This window comes from Suricata suricatta, chromosome 1 (genome assembly GCF_006229205.1).
Source record: "Suricata suricatta isolate VVHF042 chromosome 1, meerkat_22Aug2017_6uvM2_HiC, whole genome shotgun sequence".
Taxonomy (NCBI): domain Eukaryota; kingdom Metazoa; phylum Chordata; class Mammalia; order Carnivora; family Herpestidae; genus Suricata; species Suricata suricatta.
This window is the reverse complement of record NC_043700.1, coordinates 170111771-170127333: the sequence shown is the minus strand read 5'-3', so window position 1 is coordinate 170127333 and position 15563 is coordinate 170111771. Positions and strand designations below refer to the sequence as shown.

Below are 15563 nucleotides of genomic sequence, written 5' to 3'. Positions count from 1 at the left end.
ATGTTTTGAAGTCTCCATATCACCACTTCTCATATCAGCTAGAAGGAAGCCTTTAGGACTCACAAGGTGAGTTTTTTTTTTTTAAGTATAAGACTGGATGTTGTTAATTCCCTGACACCAGATGATTTCTTTCTGCAATGAGAGAGCAATTCTTTCCCTTTGAGAAGAACCCAACAATTCCAGTTGTCATAATTAATTTTCTGTATATGTATATATTACCAGATAGCCATTGTAAACTTCAGATTTGCCCCCACAGAACTGGGTAGTCAGGATTTCTTTATGGATAAATATTTACAGGGGGAATCTCTCTAAAGCCCCTGTCCCAGACATGCCCTCTCATCCTGGGAGGCTTGAAATTAGACTTTAGAACACCAGGTTCCCAGGGTAATGTTCTTTTCAATATTCGTAGCTTAGTGATCCTGGGGAACCAACCAACCATGAAGGAATAGTCTGACTAACAAATAAGCATGACAACACCTGGAAACCGAAGAATTACTGGCAGGAAAGATTGCAAAATAGAGTGCAATAGAGAGATTTATGACCTCTTCTCTTTCCCCTACACCTAGAGTTGTAAAACTTAATCTTATTGATTTTTACTGTAATTATTTCTATTCCTAACCATGTTGGGTTTCTATCTGCTGACTGGAAAAGGAAGGGCACTTTTCAGAGTACATCATTCCTGTTGTCACAGGATGAGACAGAGCTGGCTGAGCTATGGCCCACAGAACCCAGAACACTAATGAGTGTTTTTTTTTTTTTTTTCTGAAGGTGATGCATTTCTTGTTCTTTAGGAAGAGAGAGGAGCTATGCCTTTTAATGGATGAGCTCTTTTAGAAATTTCCTGTCCTGCATACCAAGATCTTCAATATAATGTTTCTAGGGAGCAAAATCAGTATCAAGAAGGTGATGGGAACCCTATGGCTGGCTGGCTGACTCTAAAATTAGAGACAACTGGTTGGCAGAGCCGTCCTTTTTTTTCTAGATCATTTAGATACGCCCTGATTTAAGTGTATTATATAAAGATTTTATTAAACTACACACACACACATACTTTTTCATTCTCTTGGGATCTGATACTGTTTGGGTGGATTGTGTGATTAATTAAGTGCAGATGGCTTTGTGGTTGTACAGGAATTTCACATTGTTAGGGGGAAATTGAATAGATGAAGTAAAAATAGACTCCATTGCTGTTTTCTAAGGACATGTTAAATGATTCTTCTTCAGATTGTCTATCCCTGCCGTTAATTTGATGGGGGTGTTATGTTATGATAGTTGCTTGAATAATGAAGTTAAAGTTGCTTATGAAATCATTTACTTGGTGAATTTGCTCAAATACTTTTGCTCAAATAAAACTTTTCTCTAGTAAGAGAGGATGAATAAATTCCTATAACTGGGCTTGACCAAAGTGCTCATCTCTTTTTGGAAAGTAAATCCTCCAGAGAATTATTTAAAGATTTTTGAAGGGGTTGGGGGTGAATATGGATAATGGGGGTTTTATTGTCTTGCCAGAGAGTCTGTTCTACAAACAGTCGGGTATTTGACCAGCACCTGCGCATGAAGCAGCACACGGGCAGCAACACGGAAAATATGGTCAATCATATTCGAATTGATTTAAAAATAGTAACATATTATTCTAATGGAACTGTGCATATTACTGCGGGAAAATAAAGCTTGTGCTAAGTAAACAACACTAGGTTTTTTTCAATTAACAATAATCGTGCCTCGGATAAACCTCACTGGGTCTGATACTGCCACTGCGCAAAGCTGACACTAGGTTTTTTTTAAGGAATAAAGAAGTTTGAGATTATATTAGTTATAGCCAACACACCAACATGTCGTATGTAAAATGACCAAATATACAGTTTGTTTAGCAGCAAATGTGGTTGTGGGGAGTGACGCATTTTAATATGAATGTGAACGTTTTCTTTTAAATGTGATCTGCTGACTATTTGGCACATTTGCAAAAACACAGCAGACTACAGAGTTTTACAGGGGATGACACATGAAGAAAATACAATATTTACAAAAAGGAACAACAGTGGGGAAAACTTGGGAGGTCGTTGCAGACTTTTGCAGGGTATTTTCAGCACATGGTCCAATCACCACTCTCATTAGAATGTTTCTGTGCTTCATTAAAAAAAAAACATGGGCCAATGCTTGAGTTTTGCTATTATAACATTCTCATGACAATACACATTTTCCGAGCAGGCATTTGAGCTAAGGCCCCATGAATTGTCAAAACGGGAGATGGACACTGTTTGACCCATTTTACAGATGCAGTTAAGTAACTTGCCCTGCATCCTTGAAGCTAGTACATGACTGCCCTGGATTCAAACTCAGGTCTGATTCCAAAGACCAGGTTTTTACCATTCCATCTGCAGATACTGGGAAATCACCAAAAGTGATTTTTCTGATTTTCAGCCAAACATTGGTACAAGAGAAGACTGTCAACCCTTTCCTTATATGGGATTCAGAAGGACTGCTCTCATGCAGAGGAAAGAGGTCAGCCCAATTTAGGTATCAGAGGAAAGGTGCACATCCACTTTCACAGGCACATTTGTGTCATAGTGTTTGGTGAGTCTCTAGCTTGGCCCAAAGTCCCGAAAATACAAATGTGGCTAAACTGATTTTGAGATAGAGCTAAAGGTGGTGGTCTTCCCAAGGTCTAAGTCAGATGCCGGACATAGATAGCCCTGCCTATGCAAGGTTTCTCCCCACTTCAGTTGGCCTGAAATAGATGCAGGGAACGTTTGTCTGCTTGTCTTCACAAACTTAAACACGAATACACTTGTCTTCACGAACTTAAACAAAGAGACACCTGTGCTTCTTCTAGGATTTCCTTCATAATCTCCAGTGATAAATGGCCTGTGTTCCCGGATGCCCACGATTTCCCCTGTGCTGGTGCTATAGGCATGTATGAATTGCCAAAATTTAAACCCAAACCTATCTTTCTATGTACAGTTTTATTGTGTCTAGGAATATTCAGTTGCAACGGCTTCTGCATACTGATGTCCCCAGAATAGAAACAGTGGGAAGGATAAAATGTGTATCCCTGAGGCACTATTTAGAACCTTGTGAGCTATGTTCCTTGATGCTCAGTTTTTATTAACGGTGAAATTAAGAGTTCGATGAATCGAGTTATGCCCCATTACATAACAGCATAGAAACTGATGATAGCAAAGGATCGGTATCTCAGATACTGGGTGATAATACAGAGTAAGTTCTTAAAGGGCAAGCCAGTAACTCGAGAGTATCCTCTCTCTTCTAGGCATGATTAATTAAACTTCTTGGTAGTGAAGTCATGGGAGTGTCCCCCACCCCACTCCCAACCGAAGCAGATCTATTCTCAAAGAGCACCTACTTTTACATTTATTTGCAGGAATCTTCTATTATTTAATTTCACTTTTACTCAGAGTAACCCGTAAATTTGACGTTGTGCCTAATGGCAGGTTGGTCGCTATATAAATGCTTGACGGCACAGGCCAGTGAATGTTAAGTTTGGAATGTAACCTGGCACACCCAGAAACATTTTCTCATTGTAGCACTGAGCAGCCACCGCCTGGCCCAGACTCACAGCGAGCTGCGTAAAAGGTCAGGTGTTGTGTTTTCATCTTTTGTTTGTATTATTATTTTCCTGGCTGATAAATGGTACTGTAAGCCTTAAATAGCTATTTTGCATTCCTATGGGGATGCTATGTGCATTTTTATGAATCCATCTTGGTTTACTTATGCTGTGCCTCTACCTCTTTATATTAAAAATTTATATTTTCAGAGAGACATTTCAAGTACGTGGCTTTTAAGCATCGGTGCTTCTTGTGGTCACCGCACAGGGAACGTGCTTTATTACTGAGCGCAGCCACGGGGTGTGCTGGCGTATGCCTGCATGATGGGAACATACCAGAGGCTCTGGGGCCCTGGCGTTACTCGTGGGCTAGCTCCCCGTTTTCTAGAGAAACTGTGACCTTCAGTCTTCCAGTGGTAGCAGAAGTTTTTAGAAAGAGCATGGAAAATTAATTCCCTTTTCAAAGCAATAGAATATTTTCAGGCATTATTCTTCTCTTCATTTGCCTGGCTTTGCATTTTCTACATAAGTAAGAAGGAAAAAGAAAAGTAAAGCATTACATAACAAAGATCGGAGCCCTGGAGGCTAGATGTAGTAGCAGATGACAGTATGACACCGCGGACATGACTAGAAATGAGCTTTGGACTGATAGTAACATAGGGAAGCATTTGGTTCCAGAGTGTGATATTTGTAGCACATTAAAATGCAGTGAGTGTCCTGGACACGCTTTCTGGCACACTTCTGTGTGATAGGTTCAATAGATGCTTCAACAGAGTTCACCATGTTAGATTTGATGACATGGCTAACTTAACTTCCAGTTAATAAAAATATGAGGTGTGATTCGGGTATTCCGATTTATCTTTTTTTTATTGTGGTTGCCATCTTCTTATCCCTTTCACTCTGATGCTCCTGTCCTTTGGTATTTTTCATAGCTTGACATGCAGCAGTAATGGTTCTATTAGCTGCAGCGAATCTGCTGAGCTAGCTTTTTCCAAGGAGCATGTCGTCACTGGCACTTTTTTGCAGTTCCTTATTAGTATGTGCCCTTTACTGACTCTGCGGGAACCATCACCTAGAATTAGACACTTTCTGCTAGACCTGTCCTTACTCTGTGCAAAATGATTATAGTCCATTATACCACCTTCTTGCTGACAGCCAGATACTGCTGAGATTACAATAAAGTCCCTGCAAATTTAAATATGATGCCACTTAGGTATACGGGGGTCTTTGATAACAAGAACCATATGAAGAAATGCCTTTCATAGAATAGAATATGATAGAGACTCCATGAAATCATTCTATGGAAACTCCCGGTTCCTATTCGGTTGATAGTATCAGGAGCTAGAATCTTGGAGTTCAGAGCAGTTGAAAACCTAGCATACTCACATGATCCCAGGACGGGGTAGGCTAACTCAGAACAGGTCTGAGAGTGCTGCCTCTGCAGAATGAAAAGCACCCAACTAAAAATGAGAATTTCCAATTTCTCTAATTTTAGGGTTATCATTTACATCTCACTCCCAAAGTGCTTTTTTTCTTGTTTTGCTCAGCAAAAGCAGTTTCCTTTTATTCTTCAGCAAATTTGGAGTAAAGAACCCAGAATCTGGAGAGGCCCATAAGTGAGGAGAATTTCTGAGAAATATCAATCATGGCAAAGGCAGAACTCCTCGTGATGGCTGTCTGTCTGATAGTGTGTGATTAAAATGAGGTTTCTTTTTTCTTCCCTCATATATATGCTTCCTCCTTCACCATCTGGGAAATCTTTCTCATTTAGCTCTTCTTTGTGATAGCATTAGAAGCCCTCATTATCTTTTCTCTGGGTCATTGCCCACCAAGTATTCTCTGGGCAACAGAATCTTTTCCCCCCAAGCCTATGTGTGCTCTCTGTCCATTCCAAAGAGTGGACAAAATGACACCACATGCTTTGAAATCAGACTTAACGCTTCTCCCAGGAAACTTCAGATTTGTGGTTTTGGTATTTTTCAGAGATATGATGAAGGCAATTCAATGACATTGTTTCTTTCCTTGAAAGAAAATAAACAAAATTGTCACACTTTTTCTGTGTAAGTATGGTGTACCTTGACTTTGCAATTCAGAAATTAAGCTCCCCAAATCTGCCACAACCTGTTAATAGAGCTATGTGCCAAGTTACTGAAGGTCAAAGTGGTGAAGATTGCCTCGCTTTGGGGGAGCGATCTGCTCCAGAGACGAGATATTTGACCATGACCATGAGGAAAATTTTGTCAGATGAGATATTTGACCATGACCATGGGAGGAAAAAATAGAAACCATGTAGGGGCATGGAAATGGTTTTGAACTCTATTCGCTTGTGGTTAAGGAAACTACACTATAAGGAAGATATTAGGGGATGACGCTAGGTTGACACATGGCTTGGAGCCCTCTGTATTCCATGAAAAGTCGTTTTGACTTTATCCTGTAGAAAACAATTACCTTTCTCATCAGAGCTGAGAAAGAGTACTTATTTGAAATGTGTGTTATAGGAAGAACATTTTGGCAGCATTTGGATTAGGAAGACCAAAATGAGTGGCAAAGAGATTGGAGTAGGGTGCAGGAGACAGATGATCAGTAACCTAACAAACCAAGTAGCAGTAATTTAAGGAGAGACAGATGAAGGAAGACACAACAAGGCATAAGTAAAGATGAAGTGAGAGAGATTGGCTAATAGATGGGGATATGTTGTGTGCATGAATGTGAAAGCCTACAAATTATTGTGTGGCCCCTCCCTTGGATGATGGAGTGGTCAGTGATCCCAATACCAAGATGAAGAGAAGCACATTAGACAGTAGGTAATATTACCATTGTATTGCTTTCTCCCTCTACTGATTCGACCTTGTTGACTCATATCTTTGTTTATGGACAAGGCATATTATTTATGTGATTCATTTTTAACGAATCTGGGAATTCATTGGCAAATCTTGGGGAATCTGTGATATGAACCAAAAGACCATCAAGGAGGTTATATCTCCATGTACTGTGGCACCATTTCAAATTTGCATTTTACTGACTGTTTGTACATAAGTAAATGTTCAGTCTGTTTCTCCTTTTCGGATCTCAGTTTCCTTTTAGAGTATTGCCCATGAATATTTAGGAACTCTAAGATAAACCAATGCCACAATAAGATTTAAGGAACTACTTCATCAGAACCACCTGTTTCATTTCCTGAGGACTGTCAGCAAGCCAGGGAAAAGAAAACATGTCGGATCTGGATTGCTGTTATTGGTGCTTCTTTCTTAACTGCTGGTTTGCCATCGCGATGGTCTGAGTAGCCATTCCTCTGTAGTCTCACAAAGAACACATGCAGCAACAGGGAAAATATTAAAACTTCTTTGGGAGTTTTGAGAATGAACTGTAGTGGTTTAAGGACTTAAGCCCTTGGATCATTTCAAACATATCAAACAACACTTATGTGCCTTTGTGTGGCTGCATTTTTTTCTTTTTTAAAAATTCTAAAATGTTAGGTCAGACTCAGACTAAGCCAAGCATTGACTGGCTTTTTGAGTTAATGTTTAACAAGATAAAATGGCTGCCAGTACCTTAAAACAATAGGGAACATGACTTGGGCAAATGTAGAGTTTTCTTCAAATGTGGCTTTTGGTTTGTACCCAGCTAGAAAAGCTATTATTTTCTTCTGTCTTCCCTCAGTTTTTTTTTCTCTGTCTCTCTCTCCCTTCTTTCTTCCTTTTTTCCCTTCAAGCATTATTGCAGTATCCTTCTCGTTATTCATGTCCTGTTGAAGGCTTCACTCTGAGCTGGCCATTCTTTAAAACCTAATGGCAAATCTTAAGTTCTACTCCATTTGATAACCTCATTAAAGCTATGGGAGCACTATCGTGTATTTATTTATTTATTTCAAGACCTCTATTGAGTTTGGAATCATAAATATTGATTGTGGATTTTTTGGAAGGAAAGCAGGACTTATAGTAAGTCAGAGCATTGTGTCATCTTGTGGTTAGGATTCTCTGGGACAAGGATCATATACGTGGATAAAACCAATGCACTGAATATCCAGACAAACTGGAGCAGCACCTTATAGGAGTAAACATATGCTTTTAAAAATGCATCACAGTATTACAGCTTGTCAATAATCCATCATTAGTGCAATTGAGCCTCTAGCATCTCTAGTATATTAAAAGCCATTCTGGAGCTCATTCCCGGCATGCTTCACTTTAGACAATATTGACCTGTAGCATCACTCTTGGAAATAAGAACCGGAAAGTTTCTTTTTTTGGACCTGTACCCAGAAGTGGATACATCCCATCCAAAAACATCTAGAGATTTCCAAATCACCGAACGATGCAGACCATGCCACTTAGAAGAGGCGGTCATTAGAGAGGACTTGGAGGCACTGTTATCTGACTATTGATTATTCTCCAAAAATACTAATTTTCAACTTGACTACCTAGTGCTACTCAAGATTTTTCACTTATGTGTCCCACCTCTACCAGTCAATGTACATATAAGCAATGCAATACATTTCCACTTTAGTATTAAGAAGATAAAACTACAAACAAAATTTGTATCTGTAGCCCAAATATAGTTAGAGCCAAACTTTGTTTATATGTTTATTGGTTTTAAATTTATGTCTCACTTCCTTGTAAGAGCCTGTGAAGCAAACATGGTTACTGTACAATACTTACTTTGTGCCCACTGTTATCTTGCTGTATTTACTCTTCACCACTACTTAAGAAACAGGTACTGAAATCACCTTTTGAAAGCTGTGCTATTGAAGCTCATGGGGGTTAAAAAACTGCTCCAGGACTCTCTGCCAGTACCACTTACATGGATACAACTGGAGCACAAACCTGAGTCCTTATTTTTTTATAATTTGTTTTTACATTTACTTATTTTTGAGAGACAGAGCACAAGTGGGGGAGGGGCAGAGAGAGAAGGAGGCACAGAATCTGAAGTAGGCTCCATGCTCCAAGCTGTCCCCACAGAGCCCGATGCGGGGCTCGAACCTACAAATTGGGAGGTCATGACCTGAGCCGAAGTCAGACCCTTAACTGACTGAGCCACCTAGGTGCCCCTCAAACCTGAGTCCTTAAAGATAGCAGTATTTATTTTTCAAAAAGCACAAAAGATGAATCTAGGGCTGCCAGTGCATTTTTTGTAAAGAATAGTTTTGGGAATAGTAAGTGCAGAAAGAGTGGTCGTTGGTAACTAGATGTTATCTACTCAGAAATAAATAAATAAAAGGATAATGAAACTGAATAGATATTTCTATCTTTAAGCATAAAATATTCAATTCATATCTGTTAAATTTTTAAAGATAAAACATTACCATTTACATTATACTCACAAGATCATCAATCTGTATGGGCCTTGGTGCATCCCCTGTACCTTGGCTGTGTGCAAACAGCGCAGATGGGTACCTTAGAGGAGAAGACTGTGTGATAGATTATGGTTTGTATACTCAAGAAAACTACAGTCTGCTGTGTGTATAGATATCAATTCTGGAAAGATCTTGGAGGGGGCGTTTACGTTCAAGTTGTTGAAGGAATGATGCATATACACCTTCGTGAAGTGGCAGAGCCTAGTTGTTAAGCATGGTCAAGAATGTAGGTTTTGGGGGCGCCTGGGTGGCTCAGTTGGTCAACGTCTGACTTTGCCTTAGGTCATGATCTCACGGTTTGTGGGTTTGAGCCTCTCTTTGGGCTCTGTGCTGACAGCTCAGAGCCTGGGGCTTGTCTTTGGATTCTGTGTCTCCCTCTCTCTCATCCTCTCTTGCTCACACTATCTCTGCTCTCAAAAATAAAAATAAAACATTAAAAATTTTAAAAAAAGATTCTGTTTCCCTCTCTCTTTGCCTCTTCACCCCCAACCCCCATTCAAAAAGGAAACATTATAAGAATGTAGGTTTTGGAGTTAAACTGCTGGTGTTTAAAGTCTATTCTATTACTTATTAGCACACATTCCCTGGGAGTTCCTTAATCAAATTCTGCTTTCATTGCTTCATCTGTAAAATGATAATAACAAATACAACCTATTTCATATGATTGCTTGATAAACACTGTTCCATAGCAATTTCTCTGTGCCGTGCGGGGTCCTAAGTGCCCTCCAAATACAAAGTTCATGAATTCTCAAAAGAACCAGGTAGATACTATTATTGTTAGTATCAAGACAATAAAAGGAGTTGATGTGTATTAAGTATTTAAAGCAATGGCTGGCACATAGTAAGTACTCAGTAAACATCAGCTCAGTAAATATTATCTGAACCAAAGAAGCAGGAAGAGGTATTGGAAGCAAAGGAAATGTCATGTGCATAAGTGATAGAGGCAAGAGTAAATACATAATCTATCCTTGCTGAAGCCAGAATCATGAATATGGTTCTGGCGACCAATCAAGAGAAACTTTCAAGTGGAATGTAGCTCAACAACCTTCTTAATTTCCATTGTCAATATCTGAGACATGCCCAGCTAGCCACATCTTAGTGGCTTGTAAGCAGTACCAATTATCACTTGTACATTTTTCTTTTTTGGTTTAGTAGCTAATCCACATTTTGAAAATATGTGTATTCATCATGAAGTTTTAGAGTGATGTACAAAAAAAACATAATAAGAAATGGTGTGGCTCATAAATGTGTATATTTTTCTGAATTGACTCATAGAAAGAAAACAAACAAACTGGTAATTAAAGTTCCAAGAACATGGTTCTCTGGTTTAGAATGACTCTTCTAAAGTAGTTTTTCACTCTTATCTACCCACAATATCATGCATGTGTAAAACTATGGGTTCCCAGGATAGTTTCTGGTTTGCCTAGGATTCTCAAGGTTCTATATACAGTGTATCTTTACCATACCCCTGAGGTATTTTTTTAATACCATAGATATTAATAGTGACATTTAATCAATATGTTTCTTATTCATTTGTAATAGTAATTTGACTATATCTTATGTAAGTTTCTGATGGCCTCTAAGACTTGTGGGAGCTTTTTGAATGTTGCTGCTATGGTGTGTGTTTTTTTGGGTCAACTAATGTGGACACAAAGGCTGATGCCTGAGTTTAATCCAGACCTCCCACATGTATGTTCAGATGTGCATGCATCTTCTCTTTCTTTTGTTACTTCATCTTTTTAAACTGAAGTGATCTCTCCAGCTGCCGTTTTGTTCTGTTTAGTTCTGGAGAGAAAGGGGGTATTTGAAGAACTGATATTGGGGTTTGTATGTGATGAAACAGAGAGGACTCTATCCAGGGAACCAAATTATAGGCAGGACAAATGAGTGTATAATTCAACACTGTATCCCACAAGCATTAATTAAATATGTGATGTAAATGAAATACATATAACTATGGAACATTGTCCCTTTGTTTTCCTAGTTACCAAACAAGTGAAATCCAGACATATACAATAGTTGAGAAAGCAAATGGTACGGATGGGCAGAAAGGAAGTTCAGGAGTGGGTGGTTTTAAGATTTTCCAAACTGTAAGCTAATCTGGAGGGTAAAATTTCTATTATTAAATCGGACTTTGCTCTTTAAAAGTAAAGTGGTTGGTGGATAGAGTGTCACTATATCTGTTTTTAGAAGGAACAATCAGAACCCACAGATACAGGTTTATTTCATAAAGCAATTGTCAGTAGTAACTGACTGATGTCTGCAAAGTACTTCTACAAATGCCAACTGTTGAGAAATAGGCCCAGCACTCTCTTAACAGCAATAAATGGTAATTTTCTAACAACCAGGGGTCTAGCTTGAAATGTTACCACGTGTCATAATTTTAAATAGATCAGAATTTTACAATACCATAGATCTTAGCTTTCAATAAAGTGGGAGAAAAAAAAAGAACCTAAAAATTTACATAACCCACAGTTTTTAGAAATATGGCTACTAAAATGTAGGAAACTTTATCATCTTATTGCACACAGTTTGCTCTAAGACAGAAAGGGGATGGAAACACGTTGATGATATATTGTCATGTGGGCCACTTTACGGCCTGCATTCTTTATGGTATGACAGTTGCTCCATTGACACCATGTTATTTATTGGATAGCAGAACAAATAGGCTAGTAAATCAAGGTTGCATGTCTAGCCAATCGGAATCTGCCCTGGTTTTGTGGCGTGCTAATTTTTTTTTTTTTTACTTATTTATTTTGCTACCTTTTGTTCTTTATCAGTCTCTATTTTATAGCAATCTTTTCTTTAATAGACTCTCATCCTGAGACATTTTAAAATGCACCACATGTCAAATCCAATTCAACTAAGATACCTAAATGCACATTATTTAAATTAAATATGAATGCTTTGAAAAGTGTATACTTATACCATAATTGCTTAAAACGACATTTCCACATTATGTATGTTGTAGACTTGAATCTTGTCAATGTATTCAAGACCCAAAGTTAGGTTTAAAAAAACCCAGAAAATAAATTATTCATATCACATACGTCTATACATCTGATAGTGTAATTAGCAATCAAAAGGACTACATATGGTGATGTAATAGAGACATTATAATTTTGTGCATCCTGCTGTTGATGGATTTAGGTAACACATTTTGCACATTTTCTATTTCATTATTTTGGGCTAAAAAAAGATAAAAATAAAATAACATGCCTTCTTTATCTTAGTTCCTTTTTTAATCATCCTTCATGCTTTTTTTTTTTTTTTCTTTCTTTCCATGTCTGGCTTTCATGTCCCCAGTTTGGGAAGGACTTGTTTTTCTTTATTTCTTTTGTTATTTCCATACTAAATAATAATAAGAGAAATCTTGGGCCTGGATCTGGGGAGATTTCAGAGGTCGTTGAGGTTATTTCTCTGCTTTTAGTTAGCTTTCTAGTCATCCCCAAATGAGAAGCGTTTACGCCCTTCTCAACATCCCTATGGATTTCTTGTATTTGTTCCGATTTTTCTAAATGTTGCATTTATTCTAACATAAATTTCTCCGGGTAAAATATTCCTTTCTTATTCTTATTTCCCTAGGATGCTTCTAAATTTTCACTACTTGCTTCTGTTTCAACTCATTTCACTCTGTGTCTCTTTACTAGATGGTTGAGTTTTGTTAGATACAGGAAAAGTCTAATCACTGTTAGTAAAGTGAGAGCATTTCATCAAGATCACCTTTCTGAAATTAGACATGTTCAGGCATCGCACTCTTCAGCATTTTCCTACCAGTAGCCTTATGTTAAATTACACTTTTTTTTTTTGCTCTCATTTGCATGGCAATTGGCCTCCATCTTGTTATCTGTGATATTTCCACTTCCTCTCTGGCTGACCAGATTTTATCCCTCATAAGCCTCCTCCATTCATGCCTGGACAACTGAAAAGACAAAGAGAATCATAATCAGAATTTATTCATGGGAGATATATTTCTGGTCTGTGCTGCCATCTTAAAACTACTCTAGAAAGGAAACGCTGTACAGACATGATTAATACAAAGCACTGAGTTCAAATTTTGATCATGGCATTTAGGAGCTATGGGATAAAAATCTCTTCTGTAAAATGGGTACAACAGTTTTGCAAAGAGTAATGTAAGCTTTATACTGAGAAAGCTAAATAACTTGAGTAAAATTCCAGGCATAAGTTCCTGGCTATCCATCCTGGTCATGGATATGAGTATGCCCAGAGATTTTTTTTTTTAAGTTTTCTCCCATTATTTCAGTGTTTGGTAAGATTATTCTTAATTGATTGATTAAAATAGAAACAAAAGGAAAACAAATATAAAAGACAGATGGACCTCTACTTGCCGTGAATACCCTCCCTCCTCCAGCTGACTAAACCAAGAAAAGATGAATTAGAGTTAAACTCAACTGCAGTTTACCCAGTAAATGGTAGGCTGATGGAAGGCCTGTTTTTCCTTTCTACCTGTGGGGACAAGTCTCATCTGTGTAAAATAGATGTGAAACACCTATTCATAGGGTTATTACTGATGTGTATATAGCCATCAATAAAACATCTTTGTCATACTCTGGTAGGCAGTGTTCTTTCATATAATGAATTCTTTCCCTAAAACTAAAGTTGTACCAATGGCTCATATTTCAGATGTCTTATAATTGTCATATTTAAAAAAAATTAACATGGCGCCTTTGTGGCTCAGTCAGTTGAGCATTTGACTTTGGCTCAGGTCATGATCTCAGGGTTTGTGAGTTTGAGCCCCTCATGGGACTTGCTGCTGTGAGCCCAGAGCTGGCTTTAGGTCTTCTGTGTCCTCCTCTCTCTGCTCCTTCTCTGCTCGTGCGCTCTCTTAAACCTAAACATTAAAAACTTAAAAAAATTAATGTATGCTCTTTCATTGAAATCCAGCCACATATGAATCAGCACTTAAGTGATTTATCATTTTATAAACACCCAAAAGTGGCACTTCAAGAAAGCACAGTAACTCACACATGACTAAATGGGGTTTGTTAAATTTCTTTTGGAAAAGGAAATGTATTAACACCTAGAAGCGTGCTCAGTATCGCAAGTTGAGGCATAATTGTGAGCTTTTGTTTTTGCTGTGGCTGAATGAAACTGGGTTTTGGCTAAAATTGATACAATGTATAATAACATGAAAATAGATACTGCAACTCCACTATTGAATAATTTTATTATTCATCCCCATGGAGCAGGAACAGTGTCTAATTTTTAGGCCCCTGAAAGATTTTTTTTTTCTTTCTTTCATTTATACTACTGGATATGTTCTGTGTATCCTGCAATTAGATATCTTGTGAGCACTGACTGATTCCTGGTTAATGTGATGTCATATTAACTGATAGTAATGAAGCCTGTTTCTCTTTTATTGATCAGTGTTTGAACTGTGATTAGAAGGCTGAAGATTCCTGGTCTCAAGCCTCTATTCTTGACTCTGACCTTACTACCCATCCCTCCCATCAGTAACTAATGTAGTGCTTATCTTGTAACATTGTAGTTAGGAGTAAATAAAATCAAAATATAAATTTACCCCGTGTGTATATGTGCACACATGCGCAGGCTTAAAGAAATTTCTAGCCATCCACTCATTAATTTAGATAGAGAAATATCGATGAGTCTGCCCTGCACCAGGCATTATCATGCCAAGGCTATGAAGATATGAATAAGGGAGCAGTCCCTGGCCTGCAAACTGTCCTCGTCTCATGAGTAAGACAGATAAGAATATTAACCATCTGCTAATGTGATCAGCACAGTAATGGAGAAGTTGTTTCAGTGCAGTAGGACCGGTGTAGAGGGTCAACATTCTCAGTCTTGGTCAAGAAAGGCAGACTCTGCATTTTCTGTGATAGTGAATGTGCCGCCAAAAGGTAGACATTTGTTTGGCATTCAGAATGGAGGGCGATTCCTCACGAATTCAAGCAAGAACAGCCCACATTTGTGAGGGTACTTACTAGACTTTAAGGACAGCAATGCCAAATGCTCAAAAATGTATCTGGAGTACATGTGTGTGGACATGCACACATATACACAGATGGATGTCATATTACTCTCCTATTGCTGCTTTAACAATGACCACAAACTAAGTATCTTAAAACATCCTAGAAGCACCATGGATAGAACTGGAAGGTTTTATGCTGAGTGAAGTAAGTCAGTCAGAGAAGGACAGACAGCCTATGTTTTCACTCATATGTGGATCTTCAGAAACTTAACAGAAGACCATGGGGGAAGGGAAGGAGAAAAAATGCAAAGAGAGAAGGAGGGAGGCAAACCACAAGAGACTATTTAATACAGAGGACAAACTGAGCATAGATGAGGGGATGGGGGAGGGGGGAATGGGTGATGGGCATGGAGGAGGGCACTTGCTGGGATGAGCACTGGGTGCTGTATGTAAGTCAATTTGACAATAAATTATATATTTTTAAAATCCTACACTTGTTTTACAATTCTGGAGGTCTGAAGTCTGAAGTGGGTCTTGACGGGCTACAATCAAGGCACCAGAAGTGTCACATTCTTTGCCCAAAGCTCTAGGGGAGGACCTGTTCTTGCTTTTCCAGCTTCTAGAACCTGGCTGCATCTCTTGGCTCAGAGCCCCTTCCTCCATCTTCAGGATCAGCAATGGGCAATGCTTGACCCAGGCTC

At 38.5% G+C, this 15563-nt stretch overlaps 1 protein-coding gene and 1 pseudogene across 2 annotated transcripts in view; one reads left to right on the top strand and one right to left on the bottom strand.

Annotated features, from left to right (window-relative positions):
- PCDH7 (protocadherin 7) overlaps positions 1 to 15563 on the top strand; it is a 412759-nt gene that overhangs the window by 89206 nt on the left and 307990 nt on the right. The window lies entirely within an intron of this gene.
- LOC115302995 lies at positions 1597 to 1766 on the bottom strand (annotated as a pseudogene).